The 26,512-nt window shown below is 35.7% G+C and overlaps 1 pseudogene; it reads right to left on the reverse strand.

Moving 5' to 3' along the window:
* Positions 1-1,518: 1,518 nt before the first annotated feature.
* LOC119543776 overlaps positions 1,519-26,512 on the reverse strand; it is a 107,984-nt pseudogene continuing 82,990 nt past the window's right edge.

Raw genomic sequence — 26,512 nt, forward strand, 5'->3', positions numbered from 1 at the left:
TCTAATTCATTTATACAGATTAGAGAAAACTGATTTATAATGAGTTGTTTTCATCTTTAAAATTATGTTCTATATACTGCCCCTCATTTCCTGCAAATCCAGTGCTAAAGTGAACAATGATGCAATCTATTATTTCAGGGGACCAAAGCAATCTGTAACCTTAATTTCCTAAATTTCAATTTCAAATTTTTGCTTATATAAACAAAAAGATTCAAATAGCCAAAAATCACATAGCAGGAAGAAAAATGTATGAGATGAAGATTATTTAAGAATTTTATTATTTGTGCTTTTCCCCAAGCTACAGGCACTCTTTAGACTGGCATTGAACATAGCACAACTACAGAGTTTAGGTTTTTTTTTTCAGGCACATAATTATATGAAGAATAAATAACTTTCAAGCTCTTTCCTAGTTGAATTGGCTCTTAAATATTTTCAGGGGATGGGAATCCCAAGGATTTTGTGTTCTTTAAGAACTGGCATATATAAACAAACTTTTATATGTTCAATTAAATCTTGAAATCAAAAGAAGTTTTTTTTTCTTCATAATAGTGCAATGCAGATATGCATGTCCATCACTGTTCATATAGTGAAAGGATGGAATGGTAAAGACAGATTTAATCTCCTGTAAGTTTATAGTTGCAAGCTAATCTAAATGGAAAAAAAACAAAAAACTCGACACTGACAGTTATTTAATGGAAAAAAGAACCAATCAAGAAAAATGTCGAAAAACAAGAGTATCTACTCTTAAGAAGGAGAAAATTGTTATCCAACACAAAAATGAGAACTACAGATTTGAAAAACACCCATTTGTCTTTGTCTTAAAATGCAAACAAAAAAAAAAATAGGAGGAAGGAGGAAGTCAAGACCATTTAGAATTGAGTCAGGTCTATGCAAAAAATGGAATAGAGTACCAGTGATTTCACCTCATGAAGGTAATGACTGAAATGAAATTTCACAAGCCTTCATGTCTGTAATAAAATATATTAAAGTGAAAAAAAAATCAATGCACAGTTATCAAAAATTCAGTGTCTGAATTTTTCCTCTTAAGTTTATAATAGACTACCAAACCTGTTTATTGCATTTACTTACACAAGACTGCTCTGTTTAGCAGCACATGGTATATACAGATACATACGTACATATTGGTATTTTCCCATGAGAATCAAAAGTCTCATCTCAAACAAGTGATATGCCCTTCAACCACACTTACATACATTGTGTTTTCATCAAAAGAAACTTAAGACCTTTCTAAGCAGTACATTTTAGAAAGCTTTGAAAGAGTTTTTAATCAACATATGACATAAAAAAAGAATCTTGATTTTTAAATGAAATCTTTTTAGTAATGTGGTATGATGGGTTTAACAGTTGAAGCATAAAAATAACAATTACATTGTATTGTTTAAACTAATTCACAACAATAGGAAAATGATAGATTTTTAAAATATAGCAAACATGAGACTGAATAATTATGAGCAGTGAAATACTAGAAAACAGTGAATGAATAAATAAGATGATTTTTCAGCAATGGCCATTCATTATTTTGCTTTTAGGAACTTGGAAGAAATTGTCTTCTTTAAATTTCAAATGTTCTGGTAATTCTAGTAGTTTCTTAGCTTCCTCAATATCACTGTGAATTGCTGAAGTAAGTGACTCTAAAGAATCAAAGTTCTATTCTGGTCTGAGGTAGCCAACAAGGACTACGTTGAGCATTTCCCCATAGAAGTCCTCTTTGATGTATGCATAACATGAATTTCCATGGGCTTTTTCTTATTCTTGTAGTATGGGTTCTGTCCTTTGCTCACCACCATCTTATGGACATCTCCACTTCCAACACTGGCCCAACCATAATAAATGCTAGTGGATATATCTGCTGGAAGATTGCTACTTGTTCAGGAAAGTTAGCAGTGGGATGCCCAGCTGCTTGGAGCCACAACTGAAGCCCCACACCACCTGGTCACAGCAGAAGTAGGGCAGGTGTCTAATTATGCCACCCGTTTGCAATGCACGGTCTGGCCCAGTCTATGTGTCAGGTGGGGTCGCCATCTAGGTAGTTCCCGGACCCTCCTGGACCAACTGGAGGAGGATGCAGGAGGGAGCTCAGTGGGTCTACCAGGTGCACAACCAGCCGGTTGGCTCTGACAACACACCACTGATCCAACAGATGCCACCAGGAGCCTGGGAGGTTGCATCCTATTAACCCACTTTTAATTAATTTTTTTATATGGTGTGAGGTAGGAGTACACTTTCTTTTGCATGTAGATATCCAGTTTTTTCAGCAACATTTGTTGAAGAGCTATGTTTTCCCCATTGAGAGGGCTTGGCTCCCTTGACAAAAATTAATTGGTCATAGATGTGTGGGATTGCTTCTGAACTCTCCATTTGATTCCTTTGGTCTATATTTCTGTCCTTGTGCCAGTGCTATACTGTTTTATTTAATGTAGGTTTGTAATAGGTTTTGTAATGGAGAAGTATTGGTCTTCCAACTTTGTTCTTCTTTTTTAAGATGTTTTTGTTTATTTGGGGCCCCTTGTGCTTCCATATGGATTTGATGATTAACTTTTCCATTTCTGCAAAGAAGGCTATTGGAATTTTGATTGGGATTGCATTGACTCTCTAAATCACTTAGGGTAGTATTGACATCTTAATGATATTAGGTCTTCCAGTCTATGAGCATACGATATCTTTCCATTTATTTAGGTCTTCTTTTATTTCTTTTAGCAATGATTTGTAGTTTTCCATGTACAAGTCCTTTACATCCTGGTTAAATATATTCCTAGATGTTTTATTCTTTTAGTGGCTGTTGTAAACAGAATTGTTTTCTTGATTTCTTTATTTCCTTTTTTTGGATTGTTCATTGCTGGTGTGTAGAAACACAGCTGATTATTGTTTGTTGATTTTGTACTCCAGCATTTTGCAGAATTCATTTAATACCTCTAGTAGTTTTCTTATAAATTCTTTGGGATTTTCTCTATATAGGAATGTGTCACCTTTGAATAGGGGTAGTTTTACTTCTTTCCATTTTGGATGCCAGTTTTTTGTTTTTCTTTTTTCTTGCTTAATTGTTCTGGCTAGCACTTCCAGTAAAATGTTGAAAAGCAATGGTGAAAGCAGGCATCCTTATCATGTTTCTGATCTTGGAGTAAAGCTTTCAGTCTTTCATCTTTTGCGTTATGATGTAAGTTTTTCATATATGCCCTTTATCATGTTGAGGAAGTTCCTTCTTTTCTTAGTATTCTGAGTGTTTTTATCAAGAAACAGTGTGGATGCAGTTCTCCATCCCATGATTTTGCACTGAGCTATGTGATGCAAGAAAACACTTGAAATATTTTTACACAGCATGACTTGCCCTCCTGAACTCTGCCATTTGTGTGAGAACAATGTGTCCCATAAAACCTTTTGTTTCAAAGAAAATGAGACATCTGGAGCAGATCTGGACCAATCTGCACTTTGGAGCCAAAGCCAGACAAGCATACCTGCGCCCAGCCTAGATCAGCCAAACTTCAGCCAACTTGAAGAGGTATGAGAAAGGATAAAGTCCCTGAGATTAGGTGTTTTTTGAGGGGGGGGAGGGAGTGGGAGTGGAGGCATTAATAGCTAATTTGACTTCTACAATTAGGGTGTTGTCACAGCCTGAGGGGGCTATGCCAGTCAAAAGACCAAAGAAGACACTGGGCATTTTCTGAAACATGAACTTTATTTGGGGCTTACTGACGGGGAGGCAGAAATCAGCAGAAATCAAATGGCTTTTTTCTCTCCAGGTGGGTACCACTTTTGCAGGGAAGTTGGCCGTGAGATTGAAAGAGGACAGCAAGCCTGTTATAAGGGTTTATGACAAAGACATTCCTAAGGGTGGAAGAGCATCCTGTGACATGGGGGTGGTGCAGGAAGGAAAGAATTATAGGATGAGGCTTTGTAAATAACCACAAGAGTGACAACACTTGGGGGCCAGGAAGCAGGTAGACCAGATTAACATTCTTGCTCTTTTGTGAGACCAAAAGTTTCTCTCCTCCTGCTTACTTCCCATTTAAAGTTACAATTTATCCTTTTTCTCTTTACTGGCTTACTAAGATGTTAGGTTAAACATTAGCTGCCTAGGTCATGCAGACTGCTGTGTGCCAAGGTCTGCAGCCCTGTTTTGTTCAGGCCAGGGGCTGCCACAGGTGTTCTACTTTAACAGAAGTTAGCTTGAATAAGAAACTAAGATACTTTTAGAATAATTTTTCAATATTCAAAATCATAGTATTATGACTTATACAAAAATATTTAGAAACTATGCATAATATTAAACATGGGACAAGATTTGAGATCATCTTGTTTGATCAAAATGAAATTGGCAAATTCAAGTTTATACCTTTGAGTCATTAGCAGCTCCATTTTAAATACATAGCCCATACACCAACAACAAAAAATTATTAGGGGACATATTTTTAATGTTCTGTGATATTTCCTACTATTTTTATTCCTTATCACAGAATTGATTTGGCAGGAAAGCTTGGTTTTGATAGAAAAATATTGGATCCTCTTTTTGTTTTAAATATGTTAGAGCCATTGTACAATGAAGTTACTGCCCTATTTATTTAATATAATCTTTACCATTATTTCAGTTTTCATTAAACTGTTTTTTCTATCCCTTTGTATATTATGCACCAGGCTGCCTTAAAGGAAAGGCCTTAACTCCTGTATAACCATAGCTTTAAATATTTTGGGGCAACAAAACTGATGTATACATGTGATTTATGACAGACATAAAATTACCTTAAAAAACTCATCAAATGCAAGTTTAATAAATTAGGAAATAAATTTGAAGATTATTTGGCTTCTGGATGAAAATCCAGCTGTAAGAGACAAAATGTTTTAAATGAGTATGTGAAGGAAAGAAGTTGAAAATTTTAAGAATACCATGTATCCAATAGGCAGAAAGAAAATGTCCTTCAACAATGTCTTCTGAAGAGATTGGTAATTTTTTTTTTACAATCAACAGCATATTATTGAAAACTATTTTTCTCATGATTTATACCCTTTCTCCAAACTGATAAAATATAATACTGTGCCTCAAATAATATTAGTTTTTGAGAACCACTTGATAAGCATCCCCATTGTTTGTGGAAAACTATACAGGGAAAGTTTCCAGTATAAGCTACTTAATTTCTTTAGTGAACCCAAATTTTCTATATCAATCTCCCCCCAAAGATGAATTTCTAAACAAGGTTGTGCCTGTTTGAATGTATTGTGTCCCCCAAATGCCATTATCTTTGATTTAGTCTTGTGGGGCAGAGGTTTTGGTGCAGATTAGATTTGCTTGGAATGTGCCCCACCCAGCTGTGGGTGATGACTCTGATGAGCTATTCCCATGGAGGCATGGCTCCACCCCTTCAGGGGGGGCCTTGATCAGTGGAGCCATATAAATGAGCTGACTCAAAGAGAAGGAGCTCAGTGCAGCTGTGAGTGACGTTTTGAAGAGGAGCAAGCTTGCTAGAGAGGAATGTCCTGGGAGAAAGCCATTTTGAAACCAGAACTTTGGAGCAGATGCCAGCCACGTGCCTTCCCAGCTAACAGAGGTTTTCCGGACGCCATTGGCCATCCTCCAGTGAAGGTACCCGATTACTGATATGTTACCTTGGACACTTTATGGCCTTAAGACTGTAACTGTGTAGCCAAATAAACCCCCTTTTTATAAAAGCGAATCCATCTCTGGTGTTTTGCATTCTGGCAGCATTAGTAAACTAGAACAAAGGTGTTGATAAGTCTCCGAAAAATCAAACATGGTTTCAGGGGCTAGCCAACATAAGCATGAAATCAGGATAAAGCCACACTGATTTTTCTAAGAAGACCCTGTTGGTTGCAACCAGTGGAAAAAAGTCTGTAGTATAGTTAGTGCTCTGTGATATAATTAGTAAAACTTCTATATTAAAAAAAGAACTAAATTGTAAATAAATTATACAATCCTTGATATATGTAAAAGAAAGTAGAGCAATGATATTTTAAATCCATGTTTTCTAAATAATTCCAATTTCAGTTTTCTGACAAGCTCATCAGCTAGTTGTCGCTTACAAATGTGTTAATTTTTCTGATGTTTCCACTACTTAAGTGCTTTGATTAAAACGTTTTTTTCTGTCTTCAAGAGCCATTTTAAACTGTGGAAAATTTGTTTCTTGAAAACAAAGCCATATGATTTTTGGAATAAATTTGTAATATATCATTTGAAATGCAGTGCCATACAAATATATAAAAGCTATTCATATTTCGAAGAAAACAAATTATTATTTGGATATAAATGATTTAATCCATTCTTTAACCCATGGATTAGGTTACAAAACCTCTGAATTGATGTTAAAGCTTATAAAAACTCTCTGTAGATGAAAAGATTCTATTATGACACTGTTTTCACATTATCTTATTCTGATAACCATTTTCTTTCTTATGCAAATTTATTATGAATTAAGAGTAGAAGTAGCTTAAAGTAATATTTAAAAATGTTAACACCCTGAAATTATTCTTTCAGAAAATGCCTATTTTGTTTAGGTCTTCAAATTTAGCTGCAGGAAAAACCCCACACATTCTTAGAAATAGCTAGTCCACACTGAACTAATCTTATTCAAGGATGACCTGGACATGAAGGGTAGGAGTTTGAAGAATGAGGGATGGATTATAAACAAATAAACTAAAAGATATTATTTCCCTAGGTAATAACAAAGAAGCATCTAAGAGAATTTAAAAAAATACAAATTCCATCTTCAATAAAATTAGAGATTGCAATATCAGTTTTCAACAAACATTTAAGCATTCCAGTAAACCATGCTATTTTAAGTATTCAAACATAAGTATTTTTTGTTGGTGTAATATTGCTATTTTGTTGATTTAAGATCTGATTTCTCAGTCATTTTCATCTGAAGAGCAAGATCAATGACTCCATTATGTTAAAAATGCAAACTAATGGACCATCTCAAATCTAGACAGGTCTGTGCTTTCTAGATTTGTAGCAAACAATTACATTATGTTATGCAAAATTACATTGTTCTGAACAAAAATAAATGCTTTTGTTGAAACAAAATCTAGAGGTTTTGTTAGTAAATATATTATAGTCTGTATACATTATGATTTGGCCCAGAAAATGGAAACCTCAAGTATTTCAAACAGAAAAGCATTTAAAATGGGGAATTAGAAGCTAATAAAACTATTGGAGGTCTATAGGTGCAAAGCTCAGAAAAGCCATAAAGGTCCAAGAAATCAGGAAATATAGAAACAGCAAAAAAACCCAGAATGGTCCATATCAATTGTCCACACCACTGAATTGGGTTTGCAGAAGTCTTCTCAGATGCCATTTGCAACGTCTTCTAAAGCACATGTACCTACCCACTGCTGCTCCAAAGGCAGAAATGGCTTCTGCTTTTCCTTTTCCTTCCAAGTCCTGCTTGGGTGCTTCTCATTGGTGACATCTACCTGAGAGGTATGTCATGTAGTTTCTAGGGTTCTGGCTCTTGTGCTAAAACTGAGAGTATGGGTGGGAAAAATGGTACTGATTATCAGTAGATAGTCTGGCACACAGTCTTTTTTCTTAAAAATGTTGTACAAAATGATGTCCTCCAAATTATCAAGTGTGAGATAGAGTCATTTGAAGATAAAGGAATCAGCATAGTGTACTGGGGAGTAGAGGTCAAGGTGGAAGGGCCATGGCCTAGGGATGGGTGCCTAGTCCCAGCATTTCACTCACTGAAGTATTTTTCCACAAATGAATGCCAGACAGGCTGAAGGGAGGCCCAGCTCATTGTCACTTGCTCCTTGGATGGAGTTTAAGGTACATGTGATGGTCAGAGGACAGAGCTCAAGGGTACCCTTTTAGAGCTGGAGGCTACATAGTTACTCAGACACATTACAAGAAAGATGATGATGAAGACATATGAGAAATATGTCAGTCTAACATAATTAATGGTCATAATAACAGTATCAATCAAGATAGTATTCCACACAAAAATCATAAATGCAATAGCAGAGGGGACTTTATAATGATACAAATTTATGTACTATTGCATTAAAATATCTGAAACAAAAACTACCAGAAGAACAAGGGAAAAGAAAGAAGAACATTATTCAATTCAAAACTTTATTCACTTTTCTCGGGCTTCGATAGAATAAGTAGCCCTCTTCCCCAAAAGTAAGAATTTTGAGGGACTTAATAGCTAATGATGGAGATCAATCTGATATGTAGCAAATGCTAAAAATAGAGGATTATCTTTTCAAGTGTTTTTATGTCCATCATTTTGCAGCCTCCCAAATAGATATTATGCGTAAATCAAATTTTCTTATCAAAATATATTTGAAATTTAATGCAGCAAAACAGACCAACTTGAAAAGATAATGTACTTGAGTCACTACGTAGCCTTTTGCTTCACAAGGATGGCCTGAGTTCCATCCTCTGACCAACATTCTTGCTTGAACTCCACATTACAAGAAAAATGATGATGAAAACATATGCAAAACATTCAAAGCTAAAATACTTAGTGGTCATAAATAATATCATTCAAGGTGTTATTCAAGACTAATTGTGAGAGGACTTTATAATGATAAAATAAACCTATGTAAAGAAAGTAATAAGATAAAAGCAGAAATATATACTTATATGCCTATGTTGATAAATATATCATGGGCAGCTTTTTGAAGGGAATATATAAAACACAATGAAATTTGGCCTCAGAACAGAGTAATCCTAACTAAAACAATTGCTATGGAAGAAAATTATGTTAGAATTCTACATCCCTAAAAGGCACCAGACTCAATTTTTTTATTTTTATGTTTTTTAGGTTATGTTTATCATAACTTCTGAAACAGATAATCTGGTGTGATTCAAACTGCTTCAAGAGTAAACAAATAGATACATTTATTTGTGCTGATATTAAGGATCCCCAAGAATAATTAAATAAAAATTAAGATAAGTGTTTACAGGATACTACTACTTAAGTTTACAAAAAGACAAGTATTTATATATACCAGTATAAACACAGACATTTTCTGGTATTTTACAGAAAATAATGTTCCCAGTGGCTACTTTTTGGGAATGAACTTTAGAAAGAGACTTGCTTTTCATGTCATACTCTTTCATTTTCATTCAATTTGCATTTTTATCATGACATATTTAACTTTTTCAATAAATACAACACGATAAAACAAATATTAGAATTCTCAAGAATACAATGCAAGAATCCAGCTGTTTCACGAAAAGCAACTCAGGATAAAATAGCTATACAGCTAAATAAGGTGACCAAAATCTTGAGATAGCCAAGTATAGAAGTGATCATTCAGTTAATCCTTCAGATGTTTCCTTTTCAGCATTCTTCAGAACATCTGGACATTTGGAAACCCTTGACATTTGCATATATTGGATCTTGAATCTCAAACAAAAATCAGTAACTTTTAATAATCATGAAAAGTGTATCAAGAAATATTTACTACCGTCAAAAATATGTAAAGAATGATGCAACAAACATAAACATTTTTAAGCTCAATTCACAGCTTAAGAAATAAAACATTACTAATGTAACAGAAGTCCTCCAAAGATATTCTACCCTTCTTCTCATCAGAGGTAGGCTCCATCTTGAAATTTGTACTTTTTCCTTTCAATTTCTTTGTGTTTATAACACACACATGCACACACATACATATTAAATGTGCATCTTAAAATCAATGAAATATGATAGAAAATTCCAGAGTGCTGTCTGTAAAGAAGAATTAATTTACATGTGCACAAGAAATTTTAACATGTTTCTAGTTTTGTGATTATAAAATGATATTCTGGTTGTAACTTGCATTTCTTAATAAATTAGATTGGCATCTTTTTATTTAAATGTTTGCTGGACATACAATTTCAGATTATATGAAATGCCTATCATGCCTTTTGCCATTTTTCTATTACATCATTTTGTTTGTCTTTTTCTGGTTCATACTAGTCCTTTGCCAATTATAAGTGTTAAAAATATAATTTCCCAGTCTGTTGCTTCTCTTTTCACTTTAAAGTGTGATTTAAATTTTAATGGCATTAATCAATGTTTTTATAACAGGTTTACTAGCTCCATTGGGCTTTTGCTCGCTGTCTTAATTTGCTAGAGCTGCTGTAACAAAGCACCATGGACAAGTTGGTTTAAATAACAATTTATTTTCCCACAGTTTTGGAGGCTAAAAGTTCATAATCAAGTTGTGAACCAGATCATTCTTTTTCTGAAGACTGAAGCATTCTGGTAGCATCCATAACTCAATCTCTGCTTCTGTCATATAGCCCACCTTTTTCTCTTTCAGTCTCCAACTGACTATGTCCAAATTTCTTGTGCTTACAGGGACACAAGCCATACTGCCTTAAGGCTCACTCTAATCCAATTTATCAGTATCTTCCCTAATAACATCTTCAAAAATTCTATTTACAAATGAGCTTACATTCACAGGACCAGGGGCTAGGAATTGAATGTGTCTTTTTTGGGGACATGATTCAATCCATAACACTCTCTAGTATATGTTTTAGGTAATCTTACCAAATTCTACAAAATCACTATACAATTTTTTTATTAACTTTATTTATCAAAAAATTAAAATAACATTTCAAATAAAACACAGCAAAGGAATAAGGAAAACAAATATCCTGAAGTAACTATTGTTTCCAATATGCTCCTACTATACCGCAAGAAAATTAATGAACCGTAGTCATTCCTGAGCATTCCCATATCATTAAGATTACCCTCAATATCTTATCTGATAAGATAAGATATTCCCCCTTCACTAGCTGCTGTCTCTCTCTAGGTTCCATGTATTCTACAATATAATACATTTGTTTTATATTTTTCACGGAATTCACTTTAGTGGTAACATACAATCTCTCTCCTTTTGTAACTGGCTTATTTCACTCAACATTATGTCCTCAAGTTTCATCCATGTTGTCAAATGCTTCATGACCTCGTTCCTTCTCACTGTTGCATAGTATTCCATTGTGTGAATATACCATATTTTGTTATTCACTCATCTGATGTTGGATATTTGGGTTGTTTCCATCTCTTGACAATTGTGAACAATGCCACTGTGGACATTGGTGTGCAAATATCTGTTCATGTCACTGCTTTCAGGTCCTCTGGGTAAATACTGAGAAGTGAAATTGCTGGATTGTAGGGTAACTCAATACCCAGTTTTCTTAGGAACCACCAAACTGTCTTCCAGAGTGGCTGAACATTATACAGCTCTACTAGCAATGAGTAAGAGTTACAATTTCTCCACATCCTCTCCAGCATTTGTAGTTTCCTGTTTGTTTAATGGCAGCCATTCTTATTGGTGTGAGATGATACCTCATTGTTGTCTTGATTTGTATCTCCCTAATAATTAGTGAAGATTAATATTTTTTCATGTGTTTTTTAGCCATTTGTATTTCCTCTTCGGAATAAGGTCTTTTCATAGCTTTTGCCCATTTTATAATTGGACTATTTGTACTAATGTCGTTGAGTTGTAAGATTTCTTTATATATACAAGATATCAGTCTCTTATCAAACAGATGGTTTCCAAATATTTTCTCCCATTGAGTTGGCTGTCTCTTTACCTTTTTGCTGAATTCCTTTGAGGTACAGAAGCTTTTAATTCTGCGGAGTTCCATTTGTCTATTTTTTCTTTCACTGCTTGTGCTTTAGGTGTAAGGTCGAAGAAGCGACTGCCTAATAGAGGTCTTGAAGATGTTTACTTCTAGGAGTTTTGTGGTGCAGTCTCGTAGTGAGATCTTTGATCCATGCTGAATTAATTTTTGAATAGGTTGTGAGGTAGGGGTCCTCTTTCATTATTTTAAATATAGGTATCCAATTGTCCCAGCCATATATGTTGAAGAGGCTGTTATGTCCCAATTCAGTGGATTTTAGGGCACTATCAAAAATCAGTTGACCATAGATCTGGGGATCTACTTCCGAACTCTTAATTCTATTCCATTGATCAATATATCTATCTTTGTGACAATGTCGTGCTGTTTTGACTACTGTGGCTTTATAGTATACTGTACAGATTTTGATTGCTACTGCATGGAATTTATAGAGTAATTTGGAGAGATATGACATGTTTATGTAATTGAATATTTCAATCCAGAAACCTCAGTTTATTTAGGTCTTATTTAATTTCTTACTAGTTGCATACTTTTCTACATAAGACCTGATAGGAGAGGCGGGGCAAGATGGCGGACTGGTGAGCTGTATGTTTTAGTTACTCCTCTAGGAAAGTAGGTAGAAAGCCAGGAACTGCGTGGACTGGACACCACAGAGCAATCTGACTTTGGGCATACTTCATACAACACTGATGAAAACGTGGAACTGCTGAGATCAGTGAAATCTGTAAGTTTTTGTGGCCAGGGGACCTGCGCCCCTCCCTGCCAGGCTCAGTCCCGTGGGAGGAGGGGCTGTCAGCTCCGGGAAGGAGAAGGGAGAACTGCAGTGGCAGCCCTTATCGGAAACTCATTCTACTGATCCAAACTCCAACCATAGATAGACTGAGACCAGACACCAGAGAATCTGAGAGCAGCCAGCCCAGCAGAGAGGAGACAGGCATAGAAAAAAAAACAACACGAAAAACTCTAAAATAAAAGCGGAGGATTTTTGGAGTTCTGGTGAACATAGAAAGGGGAAGGGCAGAGCTCAGGCCCTGAGGCGCATATGCAAATCCCGAAGAAAAGCTGATCTCTCTGCCCTGTGGACCTTTCCTTAATGGCCCTGGTTGCTTTGTCTCTTAGCATTTCAATAACCCATTAGATCTCTGAGGAGGGCCCTTTTTTTTTTTAATCCTTTTTTCTTTTTCTAAAACAATTACTCTAAGAAGCCCAATACAGAAAGCTTCAAAGACTTGCAATTTGGGCAGGTCAAGTCAAGAGCAGAACGAAGAGAGCTCTGAGACAAAACGCAATAATCCAGTGGCTGAGAAAATTCACTAAACACCACAACTTCCCAAGAAAAGGGGGGTGTCCCCTCACAGCCATCATCCTGGTGGACAGGAAACACTCCTGCCCATTGCCAGCCCCATAGCCCAGAGCTGCCCCAGACAACCCAGTGTGACGGAAGTGCTTCAAATAACAGGCACACATCACAAAACTGGGCATGGACATTAGCCTTCCCTGCAACCTCAGCTGATTGTCCCAGAGTTGGGAAGGTGGAGCAGTGTGAATTAACAAAGCCCCATTCAGTCATCATTTCAGCAGACTGGGAGCCTCCCTACACAGCCCAGCAGCCCAGAACTGCCCTGGGGGGATGGCACTCACCTGTGACATAGCACAGTCATCCCTCAACAGAGGACCTGGGGTGCACAGCCTGGAAGAGGGGCCACTTGCAAGTCTCAGGAGCCATACGCCAATACCAAGGACTTGTGGGTCAGTGGCAGAGACAAACTGTGGCAGGACTGAACTGAAGGATTAGACTATTGCAGCAGCTTTAAAACTCTAGGATCACCAGGGAGATTTGATTGTCAGGGCCACCCCCCCCCTCCCTGACTGCCCAGAAACACGCCCCACATACAGGCCAGGCAACACCAACTACACACGCAAGCTTGGTACACAATTGGACCTCACAAGACTCACTCCTCCACTCACCAAAAAGGCTAAGCAGGGGAGAACTGGCTTGTGGAGAACAGGTGGCTCGTGGACGCCACCTGCTGGTTAGTTAGAGAAAGTGTACTCCACGAAGCTGTAGATCTGATAAATTAGAGATAAGGACTTCAACTGGTCTACAAATCCTAAAAGAACCCTATCAAGTTCAGCAAATGCCACGAGGCCAAAAACAACAGAAAATTATAAAGCATATGAAAAAAACAGACGATATGGATAACCCAAGCCCAAGCACCGAAATCAAAAGATCAGAAGAGACACAGCACCTAGAGCAGCTACTCAAAGAACTAAAGATGAACAATGAGACCATAGTACGGGAGACAAAGGAAATCAAGAAGACCCTAGAAGAGCATAAAGAAGACATTGCAAGACTAAATAAAAAAATAGATGATCTTATGGAAATTAAAGAAACTGTTGACCAAATTAAAAAGATTCTGGGCACTCATAGTACAAGACTAGAGGAAGTTGAACAATGAATCAGTGACCTGGAAGATGACCGAATGGAAAATGAAAGCACAAAAGAAAGAATGGGGAAAAAAATTGAAAAAATCGAAATGGACCTCAGGGATATGATAGATGATATGAAACGTCCGAATATAAGACTCATTGGTGTCCCAGAAGGGGAAGAAAAGGGTAAAGGTCTAGGAAGAGTATTCAAAGAAATTGTTGGGGAAAACTTCCCAAATCTTCTAAACAACATAAATACACAAATCATAAATGCTCAGCGAACTCCAAATAGAATAAATACAAATAAACCCACTCCGAGACATATAGTGATCACACTGTCAAACACAGAAGAGAAGGAGCAAGTTCTGAAAGCGGCAAGAGAAAAGCAATTCACCACATACAAAGGAAACAGCATAAGACTAAGTAGTGACTACTCAGCAGCCACCATGGAGGCGAGAAGGCAGTGGCACATATATTTAAAATTCTGAGTGAGAAAAATTTCCAACCAAGAATACTTTATCCAGCAAAGCTCTCCTTCAAATTTGAGGGAGAGCTTAAATTTTTCACAGACAAAGAAATGCTGAGAGAATTTGCTAACAAGAGACCTGCCCTACTGGAGATACTAAAGGGAGCCCTACAGACAGAGAAACAAAGAAAGGACAGAGAGACTTGGAGAAAGGTTCAGTACTAAAGAGATTCGGTATGGGTACAATAAAGGATATTAATAGACAGAGGGGAAAAATATGACAAACATAAACCAAAGGATAAGATGACTGATTCAAGAAATGCCTTCACGGTTATAACGTTGAATGTAAATGGATTAAACTCCCCAATTAAAAGATATAGATTCGCAGAATGGATCAAAAAAAATGAACCATCAATATGTTGCATACAAGAGACTCATCTTAGACACAGGGACACAAAGAAATTGAAAGTGAAAGGATGGAAAAAAATATTTCATGCAAGCTACAGCCAAAAGAAAGCAGGTGTAGCAATATTAATCTCAGATAAAATAGACTTCAAATGCAGGGATGTTTTGAGAGACAAAGAAGGCCACTACATACTAATAAAAGGGGCAATTCAGCAAGAAGAAATAACAATTGTAAATGTCTATGCACCCAATCAAGGTGCCACAAAATACATGAGAGAAACACTGGCAAAACTAAAGGAAGCAATTGATGTTTCCACAATAATTGTGGGAGAGTTCAACACATCACTCTCTCCTATAGATAGATCAACCAGAACGAAGACCAATAAGGAAACTGAAAACCTAAACAATCTGATAAATGAATTAGATTTAACAGACATATACAGGACATTACGTCCCAAATCACCAGGATGCACATACTTTTCTAGTGCTCATGGAACTTTCTCCAGAATAGATCATATGCTGTGACATAAAACAAGCCTCAATAAATTTAAAAAGATTGAAATTATTCAAAGCACATTCTCTGACCACAATGGAATACAATTAGAAGTCAATAACCATCAGAGACTTACAAAATTCACAAATACCTGGAGGTTAAACAACACACTCCTAAACAATCAGTGGGTTAAAGAAGAAATAGCAAGAGAAATTACTAAATATATAGAGACAAATGAAAATGAGAACACAACATACCAAAACCTATGGGATGCAGCAAAAGCAGTCCTGAGGGGGAAATTTATAGCACTAAACGCATATATTAAAAGGGAAGAAAGAGCCAAAATCAAAGAACTAATGGATCAACTGAAAAAGCTGGAAAACGAACAGCAAACCAATCCTAAACCAAGTAGGAGAAAAGAAATAACAAGGATTAAAGCAGAAATAAATGACATAGAGAACAAAAAAACAATAGAGAGGATAAATAACACCAAAAGTTGGTTCTTTGAGAAGATCAACAAGATTGACAAGCCCCTAGCTAGACTGACAAAATCAAAAAGAGAGAAGACCCATATAAACAAAATAATGAATGAAAAAGGTGACATAACTGCAGATCCTGAAGAAATTAAAAAAATTATAAGAGAATACTATGAACAACTGTATGGCAACAAACTGGATAATGTAGAGGAAATGGACAATTTCCTGGAAACGTATGAACAACCTAGACTGACCAGAGAAGAAATAGAAGACCTCAATCAACCCATCACAAGCAAAGAGATCCAATCAGTCATCAAAAATCTTCCCACAAATAAATGCCCAGGGCCAGATGGGTTCACAGGGGAATTCTACCAAACTTTCCAGAAAGAACTGACACCAATCTTACTCAAACTCATTCAAAACATTGAAGAAAATGGAACACTACCTAATTCATTTTATGAAGCTAACATCAATCTAATACCAAAACCAGGCAAAGATGCTACAAAAAAGGAAAACTACTGGCCAAGCTCCCTAATGAATATAGATGCAGAAATCCTCAACAAAATACTTGCAAATCGAATCCAAAGACACATTAAAAAAATCATACACCATGACCAAGTGGGGTTCATTCCAGGCATGCAAGGATGGTTCAACATAAGAAAATCAATCAATGTATTACAACACATTAACAATTCGAAAGGGAAAAATCAAAAGATCATCTCAATAGATGCTGAAAAAGCATTTGACAAAATCCAACATCCCTTTTTGATAAAAACACTTCAAAAGGTAGGAATTGAAGGAAACTTCAACATGATAAGGAGCATATATGAAAAACCCACAGCCAGCATAGTACTCAATGGTGAGAGACTGAAAGCCTTCCCTCTAAGATCAGGAACAAGACAAGGATGCCCGCTGTCACCACTGTTATTCAACATTGTGCTGGAAGTGCTAGCCAGGGCAATCCGGGAAGACAGAAATAAAAGGCATCCAAGTTGGAAAAGAAGAAGTAAAACTGTCATTGTTTGCAGATGATATGATCTTATATCTAGAAAACCCTGAGAAATCGAGAATACAGCTACTAGAGCTAATAAACAAATTTAGCAAAGTAGCGGGATACAAGATTAATGCACATAAGTCAGTAATGTTTCTATATGCTAGAAATGAACAAACTGAAGAGACACTCAAGAAAAAGATACCATTTTCAATAGCAACTAAAAAAATCAAGTGCCTAGGAATAAACTTAACCAAAGATGTAAAAGACCTATACAAAGAAACCTACATAACTCTACTAAAAGAAATAGAAGGGGACCTTAAAAGATGGAAAAATATTCCATGTTCATGGATAGGAAGACTAAATGTCATTAAGATGTCAATTCTACCCAAACTCATCTACAGATTCAATGCAATCCCAATCAAAATTCCAACAACCTACTTTGCAGACTTGGAAAAGCTAGTTATCAAATTTATTTGGAAAGGGAAGATGCCTCGAATTGCTAAAGACACTCTAAAAAAGAAAAACGAAGTGGGAAGACTTACCCTCCCTGACTTTGAAGCTTATTATAAAGCCACAGTTGCCAAAACAGCATGGTACTGGCACAAAGATAGACATACAGATCAACAGAATCGAATTGAGAATTCAGAGATAGACCCTCAGATCTATGGCCGACTGATCTTTGATAAGGCCCCCAAAGTCACTGAACTGAGTCATAATGGTCTTTTCAACAAATGGGGCTGGGAGAGTTGGATATCCATATCCAAAAGAATGAAAGAGGACCCCTACCTCACACCCTGCACAAAAATTAACTCAAAATGGACCAAAGATCTCAATATAAAAGAAAGTACCATAAAACTCCTAGAATATAATGTAGGAAAACACCTTCAAGACCTTGTATTAGGCGGCCACTTCCTAGACTTTACACCCAAAGCACAAGCAACAAAAGAGAAAATAGATAAATGGGAACTCTTCAAGCTTTGAAGTTTCTGCACCTCAAAGGAATTTCTCAAAAAGGTAAAGAGGCAGCCAACTCAATGGGAAAAAATTTTTGGAAACCATGTATCTGACAAAAGACTGATATCTTGCATATATAAAGAAATCCTACAACTCAATGACAACAGTACAGACAGCCCAATTATAAAATGGGCAAAAGATATGAAAAGACAGTTCTCTGAAGAGGAAATACAAATGGCCAAGAAACACATGAAAAAATGTTCAGCTTCACTAGCTATTAGAGAGATGCAAATTAAGACCACAATGAGGTACCATCTAACACCAATTAGAATGGCTGCCATTAAACAAACAGGAAACTACAAATGCTGGAGGGGATGTGGAGAAATTGGAACTCTTATTCATTGTTGGTGGGACTGTATAATGTTTAAGCCACTCTGGAAGTCAGTCTGGCAGTTCCTTAGAAAACTAGATATAGAGTTACCATTCGATCCAGCCGATTGCACTTCTCGGTATATACCCGGAAGATCGGAAAGCAGTGACACGAACAGATATCTGCACGCCAATGTTCATAGCAGCATTATTCACAATTGCCAAGAGATGGAAACAACCCAAATGTCCTTCAACAGATGAGTGGATAAATAAAATGTGGTATATACGCACGATGGAATACTACGCGGCAGTAAGAAGGAACGATCTCGTGAAACATATGACAACATGGATGAACCTTGAAGACATAATGCTGAGCGAAATAAGCCAGGCACAAAAAGAGAAATATTATATGCTACCACTAATGTGAACTTTGAAAAATGTAAAACAAATGTTTTATAATGTAGAATGTAGGGGAACTAGCAATAGAGAGCAATTAAGGAAGGGTGAACAATAATCTAAGAAGAACAGGTAAGCTATTTAACGTTCTGGGGATGCCCAGGAATGCCTATGGTCTGTTAATTTCTGATGGATATATTAGGAACAAGTTCAGAGAAATGTTGCTATATTATGTAACTTTCTTGGGGTAAAGTAGGAACATGTTGGAAGTTAAGCAGTTATCTTAGGTTAGTTGTCTTTTTCTTACTCCCTTGTTATGGTCTCTTTGAAATGTTCTTTTGTTATATGTTTGTTTTCTTTTTAACTTTTTTTTTCATACAGTTGATTTAAAAAAGAAGGGAAAGTTAAAAAAAAAAAAAAGAAAAACAAGGAAAAAAAGATGTAGTGCCCCCTTGAGGAGCCTGTGGAGAATGCAGGGGTATTTGCCTACCCCACCTCCATGGTTGCTAACATGACCACAGACATAGGGGACTGGTGGTTTGATGGGTTGAGCCCTCTACCATAGGTTTTACCCTTGGGAAGACGGTTGCTGCAAAGGAGAGGCTAGGCCTCCCTATGGTTGTGCCTAAGAGCCTCCTCCCGAATGCCTCTTTGTTGCTCAGATGTGGCCCTCTCTCTCTGGCTAAGCCAACTTGAAAGGTGAAATCACTGCCCTCCCCACTACGTGGGATCAGACACCCAGGGGAGTGAATCTCCCTGGCAACGTGGAATATGACTCCCGGGGATTAATGTAGACCTGGCATCGTGGGACGGAGAACATCTTCTTGACCAAAAGGGGGATGTGAAAGGAAATGAAATCAGCTTCAGTGGCAGAGAGATTCCAAAAGGAGCCGAGAGGTCACTCTGGTGGGCACTCTTACGCACACTTTAGACAATCCTTTTTACGTTCTAAAGAATTGGGGTAGCTGGTGGTGGATACCTGAAACTATCAAACTACAACCCAGAACCCATGAATCTCGAAGACAGTTGTATAAAAATGTAGCTTATGAGGGGTGACAATGGGATTGGGAAAGCCATAAGGACCACACTCCACTTTGTCTAGTTTATGGATGGATGAGTAGAAAAATAGGGGAAGGAAACAAACAGACAAAGGTACCCAGTGTTCTTTTTTACTTCAATTGCTCTTTTTCACTCTAATTATTATTCTTGTTATTTTTGTGTGTGTGCTAATGAAGGTGTCAGGGATTGATTTAGGTGATGAATGTACAACTATGTAATGGTACTGTAAACAATCGAAAGTACGATTTGTTTTGTATGACTGCGTGGTATGTGAATATATCTCAATAAAATGAAGATAAAAAAAGATTAAAAAAAGAGAAAAAAATAATAGAGGGATATAAGGTGGATGGGATTTTTTTTTTTTTTGGAAGAAATGAGAATGTTCTCATATTGATTGTGGTGGTGAATGCATAACTATGTGATTATTACTAACAGCCATTGATTGTACACTTAGGATGTATTGTGTGGTGTATGAATTAAAGTGTTTAAATTTAAAAAAGAAATCAACAGATATGGGTTATTAAATAATACCTTTAATTGCTTGTAATTTAAAATAAAAACATTCCCTAACAATTAAAAAAAAAAACTACAAAAAAAAAAAAAAAAAAAAAGACCTGGTAAATAGTTTGTTATATTTAATCCCAAAATCTTATATTTTTATTCTAGGGTAAGTGTTTTCTTTTTAAAGCAATAAATAATAAATAGCATCATCTCTTTGTTGCTAGATTATAACAGTTCAATTAATTGTGTATGTTCTTCCATCTAACTTACATGAATTGTGTATAATTTAAGATTCCTTTACATATTCATTATTAATCTTTCTAGATAGTCTATTATTCTTTTCAAGGAAAGATTTATTTATTAGTGTTTTTAAATTGTTTTCAATTGTTGAATTTTAAAATAAATATTATTTTATTATTAACTTCTGACCAATACATATGGTCAGAGGACAGATTTTGTGTAAAACCAATTATTTGAATTATGTTGAGTCTTGTTTTATAGCTTACGCATAATCAATTTTAAAAAATATTCCAAGTTTGTTTGAGTCAAATAAGTATTCTCAGTATTGGGTAGAGTATTCTATGCACGGGTCTTAGATCAAGCATATTCAAATCTTCTATAAGTCAAGAACTGTGAAGATATTTTCATAGAACTGAAGTTTATTCTTTTTCTAGGTTAACTTGGCCAAAATACAAAGTACTTTTTACAAATTGTAAGATTGACTTTTAATACATTTTCTTTCATGCAAAGAATAGTTATTAGCCTTTCAAAATTGCATTGTTATTGTCATTTATTTGGGGTAAAAGTCAGTAATTGCATTCATTTTTTCAGAATTTGTCACAAACGGGAAATTTGGTTCTTTTTGGTAAAAAATATACTTCATTATTGTTTGTGTATTTTATATTTTTCTTTCATGCATTAACAGTTTTAAATTTCATCCACATTTAGCTGTAAATATTGGAGGAGATTTATTGTGGTTTTGAATTGCATTTGTACTACCAGGGTTTTATGCTGAACTATTTTAATCATAGATCAAATGGCTCCTCATCAGAATAAGCCACCTCAATCTTTTAATAAGACAAGTAGTGAATCCAAGCTTGAAAGGTGTCAAATTTCTTTTGCTTTGAGTATCTGCAATTTTATATCACTCTGTGCACAGAGTCCCAAAACATTTCACAAAGGATAAATATAGTTCAACAGAAGATTAATTGTAAAATTCAGTAGCTTAACTGCTTTAGAATTTTGAAGGGTATAACGAATATCAACTAAATACATGTCTTTATAGACACAAGAGAACAGGCTGGAGCATTGGTGCTAATTATATCTTTTAAAACTGGCCTTCCAAGTAAATGGGTTACATAGTAGTACATTCCTGCACCAGTCTGATGTGTTTTAAATATGTAAATGGTACAAGGCAAGGTAGATGGTGAAAACTAAGATAATAGGAAATTACTGCATCTGAAAACAGCATCTGAAAATTAAAATGCAGTCATTTCCTGTATAATCAGTATAGTGGTTTAAATATCTATTTTGATACAAATTATTTCAGTTAACTATTTCTACATACTTGAAGTCTTAGTCAGTTTATCTTAATTATCATACACTGATGCTAACCAATCTATCATCATAAGTAATACATTGTAAACATACTGTATTAATAAAACATAGTGATTACCTTCCAAAGAATTCTAATTATTCTCCATGCCTCAGTTTATTTTGCTGCTAGGTACTATTTCTGTTTTAAACTACCCTATATTTATCTTTAGTACTCCTTTTCTCCCTATTGCCTATGCAATTAAACCCAAACATACAGCCTCCCCTCCATTAAAGACCTCCTATAAATAGTATGACCATACTTCATGGTGTACCTGAGAGCACTAAATTTGCTATACACCTGTTGATCTGGAATAATTATTAATAGTGCCCCTTTCCTCTTGAAATTGTCTTGGCTCAAAATATATAATCATCCTATCCATAATCAAATTCCATCCAAGTTTTCCAATTGCATCTTACCCTAGAGTGTATTTTATACATCTCATTTCAACCCAAAGTAAACTGTTTGATTGTCCCTGTGTATTCCGTCCTCTTTTCTCATTCTGTGCCTTTGTTTATACAGTTCTCTTCTATTCTCTAAATTGAACTTCATCCCCAAATGTTTTTCCCTTACCTTCAGTCCTCATCTCAGATGTTGCCTTTCACAAAGACTTTTCTGATTCCTAATTTGAGGCTATCTCTTTCTTCTCTAACACTCATAGCATTTTACCTAGTTCCAATTAATGGGACAATTTTCCATCTTGACTTGTGGCTATTTAGTAAACATCTGTCTTTACTACTTGACTCCATATACCTTGAAGGCAGAATTGGTGCCTTTATTATATTATTCATAGTGCCTAACATCTAGGAGATGGTAAGAAATATTGATTGATTACTTAAGTAAAAAATTTAAAATCACATATCTGAAATAATCACATTAATTAGTGTGCCCTTTGTATATATTATGTCCCCCCAAAAGCCATACTCTTTAATGCAATCTTGTGGGGGCAGATGGATTAGTCTGTTGATTAAGTTGATACCTCTTGACTGAATGTTTCCATGAAGATTTGGCCCTGCCCCTTCAGGGTAAGTTTTGATTAGTTTGCTGGACTACTTAAGAGCACCCCTTGCCAGGCACTGCTGATGCTGATGCTTAGAGAACTTGCTGATACTTTGAGGTGCTAGCCCAGAGTTGGCATCAGAGAAGCTAAGAGAGACAAGCCAGAGGCATTTTAGAGGAAGCCATTTTGAACCTAGAACCCAGGAACAAAGTAAAGCAGACACCAGCCACGTGCCTTCCCAGCTAATGGGTTTTGCAGATGCCATCGGCCATTCTTTAGTGAAGGTATCCTCTTGTTGTTGCCTTAGTTTGGACACTTTTATGGCCTCAGGACTGTAAATTTGTAACAGAATAAACCTCCTTTATAAAAGTAAATCCACTACTGGTACTTTGCATAACCAGCAGCATTAGAAAACTGAAACAATTAGTATAAAGGAACAGTGAAAAAGAAAAGAGAAAAATTAATGTTATTGAGGATAGTATTGATTAGGTCTATCACCTATATTAATGGAGATTTGACCTTATAGTTCATATGGTATAATTAAATAATTCAGGATTTAGAATTTATGTCCTTTAAAATTTTAAGATCTATGAGAAATACCTCAATGCTATTATTTTCAGGTAGTTTACCTTTTCTGCTTACTGATCCTGATAAAAATATATTTAGGTAAGTAACTGTTAAACTCCATCCCTGAATGATTACTTAAACGTAACAGCTCTCTAGAAATGATTTAGAACAAAATTTGAAGTCCTATGTCAGTATTAGGAATTAATTGATGTTCTTTTCAAAATCATTTTGCAAATAAAATATTGTAATAATATTTATAAATTTAACAAAATAACAAAGTAAAATCTCTTCTCTAGGAAAAGGGCTAGCAAATTCATGTTTGAGAAAAATTTATTTTTTTCCCGTTCTAACAATGAGTTACCATCAGAGGATTAATGTCACTGTAGGTCATATATTTGGAAATGAAGTGGAAGAACTCCAATGATATAAAACGTTTCTGAAAAATGAATAATAATTTTAAAAAGTTAAGAATTATATTGCAGAAATGTGATAGATTGTGATGGGTTTTTGGATCTTTCTAAGGGTTTATGCATACATGAAATGCTGTATACTTAAACGTTAAGCAGATGTTGCTGTGCATTAGGTAAACAAGGAAAACATGCTAATGAATTGCTTTTAATCACTACAAAAAAGATATAATAAAAATCATTATATTAATGGTTACTTTGTGAGCTCATTTCCTTATTCACCCCTCATAGGATATTTTTGGGTGATACTATGCCATCTCAACAAATCTCATTCTATCTAGGGTAGAAATCTCTTTCTATAAATGTAAATTTTGGATACTATCTGAGACTTCTGTAAACTCTAACAGCTGAGAGAGATAGAAAATATTCTCATTAAATTTAGGTCTACATTTTGGCCAATTTGGGGGAAACAAATTATTGAAAATTAAACAAATTGTGAAAATGGCAAACAGTATTTGCCATTGAAAAGTCATTAATATCCTCCTGTTTTGAACATATTGAATTTCAGGAATAAATGAAAAGTTAAAACATGTTCTTAAAGACGGAATATCACCTATTCCAAGCATGCATTTTTGCCACTGTAAAATTATTATTTTTTAATTCAGTTTTATTGAGATATATTCACATATCATACAATTATCCATGGTGTACAATCAACTGTTCACAGTGCAATCAGATAGTTGTGTATTCATCACCCCAATCTTTTTTTGAACATTTTCCGTATACCAGAATCGGAAGAAGAATAAAAAAATAAAAAAGAACACCCAAATCATCCCCCCCCATCCCACCCTATTTTTCATTTAGTTTTTGTCCCCATTTTTCTACTCATCCATCCATATACTGGATAAAGGGAGTGCGATCCACAAGGTTGTCACAATCATATTGTCACTCCTTGTAATCTACATTGTTATACAATCGTCTTCAAGAGTTAAGACTGCTGGGTTGGAATTTGGTAGTTTCAGGTATTTACTTCTAGCTATTCCAATACATTAAAACCTAAAAAGTGTTATCTATATAGTATGTAAGAATGTCCACCAGAGTGACCTCTTGACTCCATTTGCAATCTCTCAGCCACTGAAGCTTTATTTTGTTTCATTTCACATCCCCCTTTTGGTCATCTTCTTGATGTTCTCAATCCCAGGATGCTGGGTCCAGATTTATCCCCAGGAGTCATATCCTGTGCTGCTAGGGAGATTAACACCCCTGGGAGTCAGGTCCCACATAGCGGGGAGGGTAGTGAGATCACCTGCCAAGGTGGCTTAGTTAGAGAAAGAGGGCCACATCAGAGCAACAAAGAGGCACAAAAGTATTATTTTTAACAAACACATTGGCACAGAGTAATGTTGTCCATAATATTCTCTTCCATTGTTTCTCTATTGTATAAAAAATTGACCATATTTCTGGATTTGATAGTCAGGGTTCTCCAGAGTAACAGAACTGGCAGGATAGTGTGTGTGTGTGTGTGGGGGGGGGGGGTAGTGGAGTATATGTGAATATTATTAAATTTATTAGAAGAATTGGTTCACATGACCATGAAGTTTGGTAAGTCTTAATTCTATAGGGCAGGCCACAAGTTGGAAAGTCTGATGAAGGTGAAGTTGAATTCTCTAAGAGAAGCTGACTGGCTGAAGTAGGGATAGAAATTCTCTTTTCTGACTTCTGAAATCTTCAGTTCTAGATCTAAGACCTCCAACTCATTGGGTGAGGTTTGTATATTACAGATGAAATCAATTGTGGATGTAATCAACTGACTATACATGCAAATCTACCTATAAAACACCCTCAGAGTAACAGTCAGGCCAGGGCTTGCTTGACCAAACAACTGGACACCGTAACATAGACAATTTAACACAAGAATTTAATCATCACAATATTCAAAATCATTTACACTCTAACTTTCAACTGGCTTTAATACTCAGTGCTTCTCCAGATAAACAGGAAAGGAAACAAAACTAAGCAAAGCAAAACAAAAGTGTCCTTGCTTAGTCTCCCTTATTTGAGAAACACAAATCACATCCTAACATTAAAGGCTTGGACAAGTTCTTTGGTAAAGAACACTTTCATGTTAATTTAACCACTTTTTGCTAACATACATTCAGATAGTTTGGGGGAATATATTCATCTTTCTTTTCCGTCATTTCTCTTAGCCCATACGTTGCTTCAGCCAAATCGACTGGCTGTTTGTTTCAACTCGCTTCCACCTGCTGGTTCCTTCACAGGAAGTTCTCTTCCCTTTCTGTCCCTGATCCATAGCCTATGCTTCCTTCAGTGCCCTGCATACCTGACATTTCCTTCTTGAGGGTATTGTTGACAGACTTCGATAGAGTGACTAATGTGAATTACTGTAGCAATTAGAAAGTCTATACTTTGGTTTCACTTGGTGTGTGCTATTTTGCATTTGTTATTGGTCTTTCAATTTATTCATTTTTTCAATAAACATTTATTGAGTGGCAATTTTTTGCCAAAACCTGGAGAGAGAACTAAGATCTTTAGTTCTTTCATTTTGTCTTTTAACCTCCCCTTCTCCAAGAACAAGGACCTTGTTTGTTATCTTCATAAACTCTTTACACATTACAATATTCCTTGTGGAAGCTGTCACTCAGCACGATTGTTGGTAATGAAATACTGATATCTATTATGTTTTAAAATAAATATCCTTAAAAAGTTATCAATACATGTTTCAAACACAAAGATAGATGTTGGCTTTAATATTCTGGCATTTTAAAT

The sequence above is a fragment of the Choloepus didactylus genome, chromosome 9 (assembly GCF_015220235.1).
Source record: "Choloepus didactylus isolate mChoDid1 chromosome 9, mChoDid1.pri, whole genome shotgun sequence".
Lineage (NCBI taxonomy): Eukaryota > Metazoa > Chordata > Mammalia > Pilosa > Megalonychidae > Choloepus > Choloepus didactylus.